Source organism: Barbus barbus, assembly GCF_936440315.1.
Source record: "Barbus barbus genome assembly, chromosome: 36".
Classification (NCBI taxonomy): Eukaryota; Metazoa; Chordata; class Actinopteri; order Cypriniformes; family Cyprinidae; genus Barbus; species Barbus barbus.
The window spans coordinates 4,769,485-4,786,239 of NC_136714.1; positions in this window are offsets into that span (position 1 = coordinate 4,769,485).

Below are 16,755 nucleotides of genomic sequence, written 5' to 3' on the forward strand. Positions count from 1 at the left end.
TAAAATTATTATTCTTTTGACATTAATACGAATGAATGATAATGTTCTTTAGCAGTATAATTGATTGTTTTTCTGGTAGTGCTCTGGATGCTCTCCTTTCGCTAAGGACATGGAGTGAGATGCTGCATATTTGCCTAAAAGGCCTTTGACACCAGAATCATTGTAGTATCTGGTGTTGTCCCTTCCCCCTTCAACTAATGGATGGTCAAACACTCCGGAACTCAATCCTTATAATGAAAATACTGCATTAATTTTATTTTGTGATGTGTCATTGTAATTCAAGAGATGTTTTTAATCTTCAGATTGCTCCGGCACAAGCCATTTAAAAAAATATTTGGCAGCAGCCCATCTCGCCCCACACGGGCGTATGCTCCTTTTATTGAATGCCGTTTGTCAGAGGTGGACATTAAAAGCTCCCCTTTATTTGAATAAAGTATTCAAGTTTTTTTTAAAGCCACTGTAAAAATATGTAAATTGATCCAGGGAAGAACGCTTGGCTCACACGTAGTCTTTCATATCTCGATGTTGTCCATTACAAAGTGCATCTCCTTTCCACTTTTTCATGTCATCTTGTCTTTATTGGCAGGTTGTGAGCTGCTCTCTGATGATGAGATCGTGTTAGCCCGTCCTGCGCTCTCCAGCGGAGATGCTGAAGAGGATGTGATGGACCATGAAAGGTAAGATGATTCTTCAAGTGATCAGCGTACAACGCCATTTTCAGTATCACTGCAATGTTTTAAGCTTTGACATCAAATAAATGCATATGGCCTGTAACCACCATATAAATTTATTCAGAATAGTGGCTGCTGATCAGTAAGGATTCTTCAATAACAAATAATAATGTGATCAAAAAAATAGTCATCGTTTCATACATTTTACGTTGTCATTAAAAAAAACAACTGAATTTAACCTTTGATGACAAGGCAAGGTTAACCAAGGTTGTAAAATGTCATGTGGTATGACTATCTAAAAATTTTATATTTCATGAATTATTAATTCATAAATAGAATTTATTTTAAAAAGTATAACTAGAAATGTGCACACGCAGATGTATACAAAGTATAAGTAATTTATTAACTTTTACTTGGTTGCACTGCATGATATTATGAAATTTCAAATCATTAAATTGGAATTTTCTTGGAAATGGCATAAAAGTTTTTCCAAACCATAAGAAAACCAACATGTAGACACTCTTATACGCCATTGAGCATCCCCCAAATCTTCAAATGATCATATATGCACAATAAGTGCAGATGAACTTTCACTTTCATTGATTTCAGAAGCAGTGGATTGCAATGTGATCAAAATTAGGCCACAGACATTACAGCCTTCCTCCATTATAAGCATGTTTGCTTTTACTAGTTTTATGGTTTTAAACCCCTGGTGGTGAGCTATTCTTGTGTTATTTGTTCTGTGAAACATTGCACATTTTCTCTAAGGGAGTTTTAAACATTTATCAATGGGTATTTAGTAAAACATGCAAATTTCTGAAAAGCAGTTAAGCTAGTTTCCCCACGGCACCATTGAGCGCTTGACATTGCCGCCCATCTTTGTTTAGTGTTCCTCTTTATCCGAGTTGCCTCACTTACAACACTCTAATACTGCAATAAAATCCCTACCGGGTGCATGCTTGGTCACCTTGACATGCTGTTAAATTGCATTTGTGCTCCAGAAACTACGGATGTATCTTTCCCCCCATTAGGTACTCATGGGATTGCTTTTAATGACACTTTGCTGATTTGCTTTCACTGCAATAACAGACAGCTTTTGTGACATCCACTGGCTTCTGCAAACACCATGCTAATCTGACCACAGAACGTGTAGCACAGCACCAGCGTAATTTGATTCGCAGCACATTGTGCTTACACGCTCCAAATCTGCCTTATGCCTGTGATATCGAAACACCTCGGCGTTTGCTGGAGCCGCACCAAATGAACGCGGAGGAGAAGAAAAAAAGCTCCTGAACCAGACGATGGACAGTGGGGGCCAAATGAAAGCTCTCAGAATCACTGTACGTACCCATCGGTCAAACAGTCCGTTTCTTCCCTGACGTCGCTGTGGTCTTGCATAAGAGGAAGATGGAATAATCTGTGGAAATATGTGTATCCTATGCAATGTCTCCAGGTGTCCCACATGAAAAAAATGCATTTAAAATATATAAAAGAATACTTTTTTTAGCTTATTTGTATTTGTACTGTTGTAATTGTGGGACACGTACCGTGTTAGAATTTTATTTTTATTTTTTTTAAAGGGGCGATATTTGCCCCCCAAACAGGTTTTAAGGGCTGTTTTGACGTTTATGAGTATGTTTTCCTTTTTTAAATTCTTCAATTGAAATACAAAATATTATTAACAGTTATGGCCTAGCAAATACAAAAGTAGCTGTAAATAATGTACAATTTAATTATATTTATCATCTATAATATAATATAATGTGTTTATGTATGGGTGTGTGTGTATATATACAGTATGTATGTATGTATATATATTATTTGAGTGCTGTCAAACGATTAATCGCATCCAAAATAAGTTTTTTTTTTACATAATGTGTGTGTACTGTGTATATTTATGTATAAATACACACACACACACACATGCATGTATATATATATATAAGAAAAATGTTACCTTTATATATTAATTATATTTATATATAATATTATTTATATGAATATAAATATATACATGTAAATATTTTCAAAATATACGCTGTATATGTGTGTCTTTATTTATACATAATAATAAATATACACAGTACACACACATTATGTAAAAAATCTAATAAATATATATATTGTGTATATATATTGTGTGTGTGTGTATGATATGAATTTTACAGTATATAGGAGAGAAGAATAAGTCAAATATGATTTAAAATGTTAACAGTTGTCAGTTATTTGCAGCACACTCTCTTTCTCTCACTTGTATTCACTTTATCCATTACGTTTTTCTCCATTTATGGATACAGGTCACTTTGCCATTTCTTTTCTGTCACTGTGAAAATAAGTTATTTAAAGCAAATTCATCATTGGCGTTTGGATTTAGTCGGCCCCTCCTGTGAGTGCTGCTCTGACACGCGTTTATACAGCTTTTATCCTGTCCCCAACTCTTTGCTGAACGGACACTTTTGTCGTGCTGGCTGGTGAATTTTTTAACAGATCTCATGGCCACTTTCGCCTTTACGATTGCCAGGTTCACCAATTTACTGTAATGGACTGAAGTAGAGAGACTGTGGGTATTACAAATGATTTTGAGAGTGAAAGGAGAAAGTGAATGGAAAAATAAACAAGCAGATATAAAACTCTTTATGTGGAAGAGCCAGAGATTAATATTTCATAAGGTGCCGGGTATGTATATGGGCTGTAAAAAAAGTTCTGTGCTGTAGTTTGTGTCGTAGGCTATTACTGCATGCACCATTTTCAGATCATAGTATTGACTCATATTTAGGGACGGGAATCTTAAAGAATTTAACTCTTATGGTTTGCAAAGGTTCAATTATGGATTGTTTTTGTACTTTTAAAGAAGTAGGTATTAGGAAAAACAAATGTCAGTGTGCCAAATAAGAGAATTTCAATAATGAATTTAGTTTTGTGACACATTTGTATTTGTAAATTTACTTTTCATTTTTGAAGGATGTAAAGTAATAAAGAAAAAAAGTTGTAAAATAACTAGTGTTTATTGTAAAGTGATACATTTGAACAATATTTGCATAGAAATATGCATATTTATGCAAAATAAACCTATATTCACTCATAATTGTATGCGGTAAACTTAATATGCAGAGATTACAAATTACATTTATTAAACGACAAATATTGTGCATGATATTTTCAGTCTAAAATGCACAAATTTGAAGAGAGTTGATACAAATATAAGAATTTTAGTTTAGTTTAACATAATTATGGTGAAACGGCTGTCAAATATTAAATGTGTATTTACTGGCATCTTACCTCGCACTCTTTAACTATTAAACTGATGCGTTCTGGCTTCTATGAACAGTAGCGTTCACCTTACTTAATTTGATTGGCCATCCTGATCATTTTGACATTAGACCACTGAGACTGACCACCATAAAGTACTATTTTTAACTCACGATGCCATAGAATAACCTTTTTGTCTAAATGGTTCCATAAAGAACCTTTAGCATCTGAAGAGCCTTTCTGTTTCACAAAAGGTTCTTTGTGGCGAAAAAGGTTCTTCAGATTATTAAAGGTAGATGGTTCTTTAAAGAACATTTTACTGACTGGTTCTTTGTGGAACCATAAATGGTCCTTCTGTGGCATCACTGTGAAGAACCTTTATTTTTAAGAGTGTTGATCCATTAAAAAGAACTGACTCAAAAGTGTGATTCATTTGGGAATCAGACTACACTGATCGTGCTCAGTTTTGTTCTCTAGAATCACTAGCAGTGTTATAGTGAATAATGCAGGAAACGCTCTCAAAGTAGTTTATCATGGTATTCTGGTTGCCTCAGGGGAAACCTGCATGTGAGAACTCTTAACAGAAACAAACGTCATTCGGTTTCAGTATTAATATTTTTGAAATGGAAAAGTTTCCATAGCCTTTTCCTTTTTAAAATCTGACATTTGGGTATTTGTCACAGACAAACCTGTGTTATCTGCATGAGCACAAAGTGATTATATGTTTAATCATAAGATTAAGATTTTATTTTTCCATTTCATTTCTGATGGCATTTTAAATGTTTGTTCTTTTTTTTTTTTTTTTTGCAAACCTCCTAGATGGTGACCCCAAATGCAAAATCAGTTTGCATACATAAACAGTTTTTATGCGTTTTATCATGAGAATTTATTGTGTGACTCTTAATCTCTGTAACATCATCACAGTGGCTGTGTATCACTATAAATGAGTGCTTCTGAACGTAAAGGTTGCGCAGACGGCACACAGGCTTGCTGGATAATTAGTGGCAATGACAAAGGAGCAGGGCGCTGAGCCGTGGTCTAATGCGTCGCTGGTGCATGTGCATGTGCCCCCAAAGCTCCAGTGCTGCCCCATTATTAATGAAAGACCTTTGCTGATGTTAAAGGGTTTGGGAGCAAAATTAACGTCTGCTCTCATTTGTTGCTGTCACATTCCTTCCTTAACTTTCTTCATAGTGTGCGAGAGATTGCTTTTTTTATTTTTAGGTAATACTATTAACTCATTCACTTAAAAGCTCGATGAGTCGCGTTACATTGATGCATTCTTTCCACATTCCGCGGTGACGTGCACTGTGGCACTGGGGTCGTTTAGTCTTCTATTCTTCTCTCCATGGTGACGGTTTGTGATTGTTTTGGTCATTATTGTTGCTTTTGTTTGCGAGTGAGTATTCAGGAAGTGTAAACAGTGGCACACATCCTCCTCTACCCAGAAGCCCCTCTACAGCCAGCCAGACAGAGCTCACTTCTACCTTACTTCAAAGAAAAAGGAAAAAAGTTCAACTCTGAACAATTTCCTACTGAGTCTTGTTAAAACCGTGTGTTAAAAAAAGAGGCACTTCAAAGGACCGGTGCTGCTGACTGTCTCGAAAACACAGAAAGGGTTTTTACTGGCTTGTTCTAGATTATTAATTTCCACTGCACCTCACTAAATCTTAATTAGTCTGACGATAAAGAAAAAGTCAACTAACAAAAACAACATAAGATCTTATGGGTAATCTCCATGTAAAGTTCATCAAAATGTCCATCTGTAAATCGTCCAGTTGTGTTGTTGCCATTTGTTCAGACTCTGTTTGCTCTGAGAGAGTGGGAGATAAGAAATAAACACTGAAGTCATAAACATGCATATGTTCACCAGCAGCTCTTGTTGAACGTGTATGAAATGTGAACGTAAAAAAGGTTTCAAGATCTAAAGTCATTATGACTTCTGTGTTGTCTGGGACAGTATTGTATTTTTATGGGGGGGTGGGGGGGGGGGGGTGAGTATGGTAAACAGCGTTTATCATCTCAAAATATAATGATACATCAAGTAAATTTTATTGTTAAAATCAAGCATCAAGTTTAGGTAGTTTTGAGTACGTTTACATGCGTTCATATTAGGGGTGTAATAGTACACAGACAGTACGTACATCAGTTTTGACGTCACGGTTCGGTATGTTTTCGGTACAGCAGGGGGATAAAACTAAATTACTGAACTAATTGCTCTTTCTTTAAATAAATTGTTATAATTTTCTTATTTTCTAATCTACCTCAATATATGCTCTAAACTATAGGGAGCTCTTTTACATTACTAAAAGGTTATAATCAACAACAGAGCCCAAATTTTTATTTAATTACTATTTATTTTTAAATATATTAATTAACACTCAACTTTAAAAAATGTATGCAAACGTGTAAATTGCACATAATGCAGTTTTTAAATTAACTTCTAAATTACAAAATTTCTATTTGTCGAAATATATTCATTTAACAGTGGCTGTCATAACGTGCTTCATAACAGATTTATTAACATAACAGATTTAAACATACATTAAATGATTATGACATCACTAACAGGTTAAGTAAAATATTAGTATATAGTCTAATATTTTGCAAAATAATCTTCACTGACTTCATTTCTCTAGCGAACTTACGAGCTGTAGACACTGAGGACTTGCCTGAGGTAAATGAAATGATACGTGACATTTTGCTTTGACGTCTTTCCGCGGTTGAAAAACAGATTGAGCCATTACATGAGGCATGAGATGTTCATTCATGTTTATTTTGTTAAAACTAGCAGTAAAGAGGAAAGGATGATCGTGCTCACTCGTGCTCCGCACTGCCGCTTGAACTGAGGCGTTTATACAGCGATTGACACGCCACATTAAAGAGCTTCGAAACGCCATTTATTGTTTGAATTTTTATTGTTTTTAATTTTTCTTACCAAAAGTAACAATATATAATACTGGAAGTTTCCAATGAAGTTCCACTCGTGCAGTGGTTAAAACAATGCTGTATTTTTTCAGTACACATGCGTACCGAACCGAAAGATCCGTACTGAAACGTTTCGGCACACATATGGTTACCGTTACACCCTTAGTTCATATCAATTTTGGCACAATTGTTGTAGCTATAGAAATTTTAAATTGTCATGCAAGAAAACCACAAAAGTTTTGATGAATCATCCTGAACTGCAGATTATTGTCCAATCAGATGCTCTTTTAGAATGAGAATGCCCCGCCCCATAATTTCACCTTCCAGCAACCACCAATGAATGAATGAATGAATGAATGAATGATGCATTTATATAGCGCTTTATTGTGTATTGCTGTACACCCAAAGCGCTTTACAATCATGTGGGGGGGGTCTCTCCTCAACCACCACCAGTGTGCAGCATCCACAGCACAACGGCACCAGTGCGCTCACCACACACCAGCTACAGGTGAAGAGGAGAGAGAGTCAATGAGCCAATCAAGTGTATGGGTGGGGACTTGTAACAAATAGCCCTTTGTCTTTTCCCAACTTCTTGTTTAAATAGGAAAAAGCGCACTTGTTTGTGGAGTCATTTAACAAATACAGAAAAAAAATTAAATAACAAATCTGTCAGTGGAACTAAACAGAATTTTTTTATTATTGACTGCTGATCTGGCCACATATAACTTGTCGTTTGAATCTGATTTCACCTCCAGTGTGAATGTAGCCATAGTGTCAATTTCTTTTCAGGTAAATTAATGTTGTTTGTTCTATTGGGAGGAAGATAGTGATTAATGTAATGCTTTTTTATTTTGCTCCTGTCCTCTCTTTCACCTCATCAGGGTCATTGTGGCATATTATCTGAACTGGAGGTGGTGTGTATTTTTCTCTCTTGCTGTACTTGGTGCTCTTTTTCACTAAATGTTTATATTTATATGTATTATATTTATATATCTATGCCTGGAATGGCTGCTTATGAGATCATTTCTTTATGCCTTGGGGGAGGAAGTGTTTTTTGTAGCGAATAAAAGCACTTCCTTTTCCCTTACAGGCCCGGATTTTTTGTTTATCCATGTCGTGAGAAAGCTACCGCGTTGTAATGCCTTTTCCATAATTAGGCTGATGGCAGGAAACTCAAACTAAATAAATTGGTGTATAAATGGTGGAATGTGGTAAGGAAAAAACACAAGACATACAGCTAAAAAAGGAGGTAATTTGTTATGGAAATCTGTCATACATTTCCGAAGACCGACTTTTGGCTTAAAAGGACAACGTCCGTGTTGTGTTTGCTTGTTATCTTCATCTGTGTTGCTCTGTTACAGTCCTCCAGTGTTTCTGAGCTGAGCTGAAGTTGTAATTGTTTCCGTACTTCAACACTGTGCTCTCTGACTGGATTGTTTCCTGTGTGTAATCAAGTAGATCTATTGAACACTGATCACTAAGGTTTTGTCAAGATTTAAAGCACACTTTAGTGGTTCTTCCTTGTCTGATTGGTGTAAATCGCAAATTCGCATTGATCAGTGTTGCACATTTATTTCTTATCTTGTCATCACAGTGATTGACATTCTAATTTGCTGAAGAAACAGTGTCATTTTAGATTGCTTCTTTTATTGTGCTTCGCCATGTTGTTTCAATACTTAAATATTTTTACTGCCACTAGTGTTCAGTTCTGCTTGGAACTGCATTGAATTTACACCAAGTGATCATTTCTAACCAGGCCTAACGTAACATCTCCTATAACCCCTATACTGCATAACGATATTGATAAACCCTAAATTAAAAGGAGAATTGGATATTAGCATTTAGATATCAGATATGTAACCGTAATAGAACCATATTGAATGCTAAAAATCCATTATTGTATGCTTTTCTGTTGTTTACATGCATGCAACAAGATGAGTAATTATCTGTCCCAGATATCAGTGGAAGAAAAAATAAATATATTTTTGTGACACCATAAAAGCAGCCTTTGATTAGCCTAAATATTAGTCTATCACATGTTGCCTCAAATTATTTGAGCCAAGTTTCATGGTAAATGAAAACTCTGTGTATACATTTGAATCAGATTGTGTAATAATATTTTTATTATTATTATTATTATTATTATTATTAGTCATTTGTATACTTTATCATTTTACATTTGTGTGTGTGTGAGTGAGAGAGATTTAAAAAAAAAATTGTTTGTGAAAAAAAAAGTAAGTATGCATTTCCTTATGTAAAAAAGTAAGTATGCATTATTTTACAGATCTATTCTTGTTTTATGTATTATATAATCATTTGTTTCTTATTCATGTAATGGACAATGCTTTAGCAATACTGTGCAAGTCATGCCGTGAGACTGAGAGTGTGTTTTATACACTACCATTTAAAAGTTTGGGGTCAGTAAGAGCAATTTTTCAGAAGTGCCAGTTATAACATACTATCATAGCTGCAAAACATTTCTATTAAATATATGCTATTCTTTTTAACTTTATTCATCAAAGAATCCTGAAAAAAATTTACCTGTCCTGCTAAGTTTGTAATATTTTCTATAAAAAATTATTTATATCTATATTTTATATATAAAAAAAAGGTGTACATTTAAAACACCTTGCGGTGAGGGTGTTTCAACAGGGCCTGTGGTGTGAATTTGACATTGTTCTCTGACTGCCGTTATCAATCTCTTTTTTTATAAATTATTTTTTTTTAAGTTGTGAAAATAATATTGTGGAGGTTTTTCTTTTGCTATTTGAGCTAATAGAAATACAAACAAAAAATAGATTTGATATATTTGATTATTGTCTCACATCTATAGACGTTTAAGCAACTATGATGACTTCTGTGGCTGAGAAACCTGGGAATCTGGAAAGAGTCCATGTATTACAGTTTCTACTAATAGCACAACAGTTAGATAAATTATTTTTTTTTCTCTCTTTTTCTTTCTGCCACTTTTGCTCCCTTAATAGGTGCATGACCTGAATCAATTTCTGTGAAAATGGGACAAAGGTACAGACATTTCAATTTATAAAACCACTAGAAAAACATGATTTGGCACTTTAAATGCATGTAATGAATAGCATAGAGTGCAGTGTCCTCTGTTCTAGTACCATAGTATCCAGCATGTCTGTGGCCGTCAGTAGGTGTGTGGTTTGGGTGTGGTGGTGTCTCTGTGTCCTCATCCTCTGCAGGGACAGACGGCAGCGACGCACACGTTAACACCGCGCTAAAACGCTTTCTGACAGCTTTGGCATATGCCACCCGCTAATTACAGTGCCAGTCCTCCCCCACTGCTGTTTACTCATCCTTCACTGCTTTATCTGGATTAGCCTGACGAGCCACTGCACACTTACACAAACACACACACACACACACACACATCGATTGCTCTTGTCTCTGGATCTGAAATCTCTTATTCTCACACTTTAAGGACTGCCTCCCACAAACAAGCACATATTCACATTTCATATGTATGTGAGCAACCATTCATATTTTTAAACTACTGTTCAGATGATGTATGTGTCCCAAAAATTTCTCGTCCTTCCTTATGCAATGCTTATAAAGTCATACCTATGGAGAACCTTCATAGTTGATGGGCTAGTTAAAGGAATTCTGGGCTCAAGCATGTTAAGTTATCACACTAGGCCACTTACACACTGCAAGTCTCAGGAGTGACAACCGCATTTAAATGCGGGAGTGAGTCCCGTAAATTATTGTTCCATGTGTGTACTGAACAGCACTCACTCCCGCATTTGTAACCATAGCAACATTCTGTCATCTTGCAGGAGTGAATAAAAGTTTAGCCATTTGTTATCTGTCATTTTTTTGACTAAAGACTCTTTTTGTCCATCAATTTTAACTAAACTACCACTGATAGACGTGCAGCTGTTTATGCTCGGGAGGCTGCATTAGAGAGTACTTCTTACAGTGTTGCCATGTCCTCTTATTTACAAGCGCTTTCAGGCATGTTTGGTCTTAGCTCATAAAGATAGGCACTTTATGGAGTTAATGGAGTTAATCTCTCTGATCACTGTTTGGTTCATCTTATTCCAACCTACAGGCAAAAACTTAAATCTGCAAAGCCTGTATTAAGAACTGTTAAAAGATGGACTAATGAAACAGAGCGGGACTTACAAGCCTGTTTCTCTCTCACTGATTGGACTGTTTTTGAAGCCGCTGCCATCGATCTGGATGAGCTCACAGAGACTGTAACATCTTATATCAGTTTCTGTGAGGATATGTGCATTCCTAACAGGACTCATCTAATCTACAACAATGACAAACCATGGTTCACTGCAAAACTCAGACAGCTCCGTCAGGCCAAAGAAGATGCTTACAGAAAGGGGGATAAAGTCTTGTACAAACAGGCCACATACACACTGGAAAAGGAGATCAGAGTGGCAAAGAGGAACTATTCTGACAAGCTAAGGAAAAAAATACTCTTCCAGTGATCCTGCTTCAGTATGGAAAGGAATGAAGGATATCACCAGTCACAAGACACCATCCCCCAGTATTCTGGAGAATCAACACCTGGCAGACGACTTGAACGAGTTTCATTGTCGTTTTGAAAAATCACCCCACACCCGCCCTGAACACCTCTCCACACAACCATTGACACCTCCAGCAATTCAACAATTCAAATCAGCGAAGATGACGTGTGCCAGGTCTTCAGGAAGAACTAAAGAAGGAAAGCACCAATGCCCAGACGGTGTGTCACCAGCCTGCCTAAAAATCTGTGCTGTCCAGCTGGCCCCCATCTTCACACAGATCTTCAACAGATCACTGGAGCTGTGCGAAGTCCCCTAATGCTTCAAATGCTCCAACATCATCCCCGTCCCAAAGAAACCCAAAATTACTGGACTTAATGACTACAGACCTGTGGCCCTAACGTCTGTAGCCATGAAATCATTTGAAAGACTGGTTTTGGCTTATCTGAAGGGCATTATCTGACCCTTATTCGACCACCTGCAGTTTGCCTACAGAGCAAACAGGTCTGTGGATGATGCAGTCAACATGGGACTGCACTTCACCCTGCAGCATCTGGACAGACCAGGGACTTATGTGAGGATCCTGTTTGTGGACTTCAGCTCTGCTTTTAACATCATCATCACGGAAACCCTTCAGAATAAACTAACCCAGCTCTCCGTCCCCACCTCCGTCTGCCAGTGGATCACCAGCTTCCTGACAGACAGACAGCAGTTAGTAAAGCTTGGTAAATTCACATCCAGCACTCGTACCATCGGCACTGGAGCTCCTCAGGGCTGCATACTCTCCCCACTGCTCTTCTCCCTCTACATCAGCAACTGCACCTCTGAAGACCCCTCTGTCAAGCTCCTGAAGTTCGCAGACGACACCACACTGATCAGCCTCATCCAGGACGGTGACGAGTCTGCTTACAGACAGGAGGTTAAGGAGCTGGCTGTCTGGTGCAGTCTTAACAACCTGGAGCTTAACACGCTCAAAACTGTGGAGATGATGGTGGACTTCAGGAGAAACCCCCCTGCTCTCCCCCCACTCACCATCATGAACAGCACTGTGACTGCAGTCATTCAGATTCCTGGGCACCACCATCTCCCAGGACCTGAAGTGGGATATTCACATAGACTCCATTGTCAGAAAGGCCCAGCAGAGGTTGTACTTTCTTCGCCAGCTGAGGAAGCAACCTGCCACAGGATCTGCTGAAACAATTCTACTCCGCCATCATTGAATCCATCCTCTGCACTTCAATAACTGTCTGGTTCAGCTCAGCTACCAAATCTGACCTCAGAAGACTACGGAGGGTAGTCCGGACTGCTGAGCGAATCATTGGTACAACCCTCCCCACTCTCCAAGAGCTGTACTTATCCAGAGTGAGCAAAAGGGCTGGTTAAATCACTCTGGACCCCTCACATCCAGCACACTCCCTCTTTGAACTGCTGCCGTCTGGTCGACGCTACAGAGCTCTGAGCACCAGAACGACCAGACACAGGAACAGTTTCTTCCCTCATGCAATCCATCTCATGAACACTCAACAATAAACGTGGAACACACAACTATAATACATTATCCATTCTCCACACTCACTTATTTTATTTTTATTTCTCATTTCTAATTTGCACATACTTGACCTGTACATACATAGTTGTCTATATTATATATTGTGTTTTTGCTGCTTTGTACATTGCCTATTTGGATATTATTCTTTTATTATCTGTGTCCTGTTCTGTTACTGTCTTTCTGTTGCACTGTGGAGCTTCTGTCACTACAACAAATTCCTTGTATGTGTTAACATACCTGGCCAATAAAGCTCATTCTGATTCTGATTCTGATATCCAAATGAATCAAAATAATTTGTGATAATTGACACAACTTGTATTGAACCTGCCACATTCCTTTAATATTCAACATAGAGGAGATTAGATACTTGTGTCAGCATGATTTTAGATGACACATACAGCTTTCATCTACATGTAAAGAGAGATGAGGAGCCAGAAAGTTCTATTTTATGACTCATCCACGCAACCGAAAAGATGGCCGATGTCAGTTTTGGCTTTGATGGCATATGAAGTGCAGTGCAGATGTACCCATAAACACTCCCTAACTGCGGAAACACATGTGTATGTGTGTATATGTTTTTGAGAGGTGCATCAATAATAGATGAGGCCTGTATGGACCTGTCTGCCAGACACGCAGCATTAGCAGATGGTCCTGAGAACTGAGCCTCAGTCGCCACGGCGACACCACCAGATGCCACTCACTCGCACCCACACACAGCCTGCAGTCTGTGTACCGCGGTAAAACTGATTTACCATGATCACTTTTCTCAATATAATCAGGAATCTTTTAGTACTCACTTCCTTAAAGAGTTTTGCACTTTTTCAACATGTAGGGGTACATTGAAACATTTTATTTGGATAGTAGTAATGGTGAAGGTGACAATTAAAAAAATACATTTTCTATGAAATTTCAACCATTATAAATTCTGAAAAAGAATGCATTTACAATCAGTGACACAACTCAAGTCATACTGGTTTAACATACTTGTGTAAATTATTACAAAAATGTACATCCCAAGTGACATTTGTTAAAAATACACTATATATTGTCTTTTATCTGTTAACATTCATGAAATGCCAATCTAATATCTCTATCTCTGTCCTAATATTCTGAAGAAATTGTTTTTTTTTTCAATGGGTGCACTTTGTCACTGCACTGCAGCCATTTTTATATCAGTTATATTGTGTTTGATAGTGACTGTGCTGAGGCAATTATCAAACACACTTTATTAAAATCACCCATTAGTAAGTTTGATTCAGTCAAATGAGTCTGCTCATTTGAACAGACTGTAATGAATTTTCAAAATACAGATTCACTGATTCATTTCAATCATCACTTAGTTCCTGGAGCGCCCTGCGCTACATCTTGTCTTTTGTAGTAAAATATTTAGTCAAACACTACATGCATTAGCTTTCTTTTTACTTGCATAAAATGTGCTGTTGTGTTAAATATGATCATTTGTGTTATTAAAAAGATATTGCCCCATTGATACTGTAGTTAGTGAATTGTGGAGCTTACTAATTTTTTTGTAGCTTGACTGATGTTGTACAAAGTAGCTTTCCTTAGTACTGGACTCCAACAAATGTTGCCCGTTTGTGTGTGTTTTTTATTTTTTTTCCCCTCTCTCTTCATTTAACCGCTAGATGTGTTTGTAGAAGTGTGAACTCCCTCTCTCGGTGTCTCTGTTTTTGTAACAAAGAACAACATGTTTTCCACCAGTTCTGCTCCACTTACAAGGAAAACTAAAACAATCCATCAGTTGTCAGGATCACTGGACCAACTGTGGGAGAACTAAATGGATCCTTGGTCTGGGAGTCTTCCCTCATGTTTCAGTGTGTCTTCCTGAGTCTGCACTTGTGCTCTCATATACTTGGAGATGGAACTCACAGAAGTGATCCAACTTGCATCCCGCTTCACAATAGGAAATAATAATCATATCTCAGTTGTTATAAACTTTAAATGGAGAGCAGATTGAAGCTTTTTTCCTTCAGAAACAGACCCTCATACAGTAATCACATGTCTCTTCTAGAATTTTAGACTAAACCTGTTCTCAGATTTCCCAAGATGCCAACGTCTCCAATTAAAAGTCAAGTCAAGTCAGTATTATTTGTATAGCGCTTTTAACAATGCAAATTGTGTCAAATCAGCTTTACATCAGCTTGATATAAAGCTGAGTGGCTTTATATCAGCTTTACAGTATTTAGACGGGGAAATAGTTTGTCGAAATAGTGTCATTCTCCTCTGGCCAGACAAAATCAGCAGTTTAAATCTAGGCTAAAGCAGAATCAGATTGTGCAAAGGACTCATCTGGTTCCGGTGGTCTTGTCCCGATGGCCGTCTTGGAGACAGGGTCTTCACTGGGGATCAGTCTCTGGGGCTCATCTAGGTGTCCTAAAGGTCAGAGATTTGAAAATAAAGTAAAACTGTCTTATCATATTTTTCAGGCCAAATGATCTTTTGATTTCATTCCAGTTTATAGCTGTGTGCTGTAATAAATTATTTTTCAAAGTTCTATATTAAAACACAGATTCATGGAGAACAAAAAAAATAAAAATTCTTCCAAAATTTTATGATTAATTATATGTGGTAATTCCATTTCTTTGTAGCTGTTTGAAATTTACTAGCAATTTCTGAATAAAAATCAGAATTTTCAGTGTATATTCTTGTTGTATGTAATAACTGAAAACCTGCCTTCTGAGGGTATTATTGTACAGCATATATTTTAAGAATAATTTTTTCTAATATCTTAACAGTCAGTTTACAATAGAAAATACAAATGCTAACATAATTTAATTGTGTATTTCCATGCAATTCATAAAAGAGGTTCTTTATTCAAGAACTTCTCCTACTAGAAGAGCTTATAAAAACATCTTAAACTCATGTACAATACAAACAACCGCTAACAGCTCTAAATAATGAAACACACATCCAGCGAGAAATGGCAGAAGTGGACAGAACTTGGATAGCTGCTGACTAGCATTATCGCCCGCAGACATCCGAGTCTGCCCCGCTTTAAAACATTCCTATTTACGGCGTGGCGGCACAGAAATAAATAAATGTGTTAATATGTGGGCAAGGTTGGTTGGAGGGACCGCTGGTGCTGTTTGGTTTTTCTGTGATGATGCCATTTATCATGCGCTGACAGCCCGTTTGTGAAGTGCTGCGCTACGCGGTCCACTTCAACTCACCGTCCCGCCGTCTCAGCTCTTTGGGAGAATGCATAAACAAGACGTCACGATGCAGAACGACTAGCGTACCTTGCCCGTGGGACTTCCATGGTGAAAAACACTGGAGATTCTCCACAGTCAGACGTACGCACAAGTCGATGACACAGATTTTGTGTTTATTTAATGTTTTTCCTGAAGAACATGCTGTCTGGCTGCTTTCTGTGTTGTTTTGGTGAAATTTGTAAAGGACCCAGGACATGCCCAAGGGGTACACCATATCATCAAGTGTGAGAAAGGGAAAACAGAGGTTCAAATGCATCATGAGGATGTTCCAGGAGTTTTTACATGTAGAGGTGAACTATGGAAAGAGGGCACATTCCTGTGACCTTCAATTTTTTTTTTACGTGGATGTGTGTGTGCAGGTTCAAGCAAAAAGTACAGGTGGTGATTTATGATTTTCAGTGCAGCGAGATGCAACTTGACATTTTCCTGCTGTGGCGTAGCCCAGTTCTGGCTCCATGCTTCATTACGTGAGCCTCCCCACGCGATTCCCGACCCAGTAAAAATAAGCCTGCTCACCTCAGCTATGAGTGAATGAGCATGTGTGGATCTGTCTCGGGGGTGGGCGTCTTCTCTGTGCTCTGCTATTCTCACCTTCCCCAAAATTTCCATATGGCCATGATGCCACT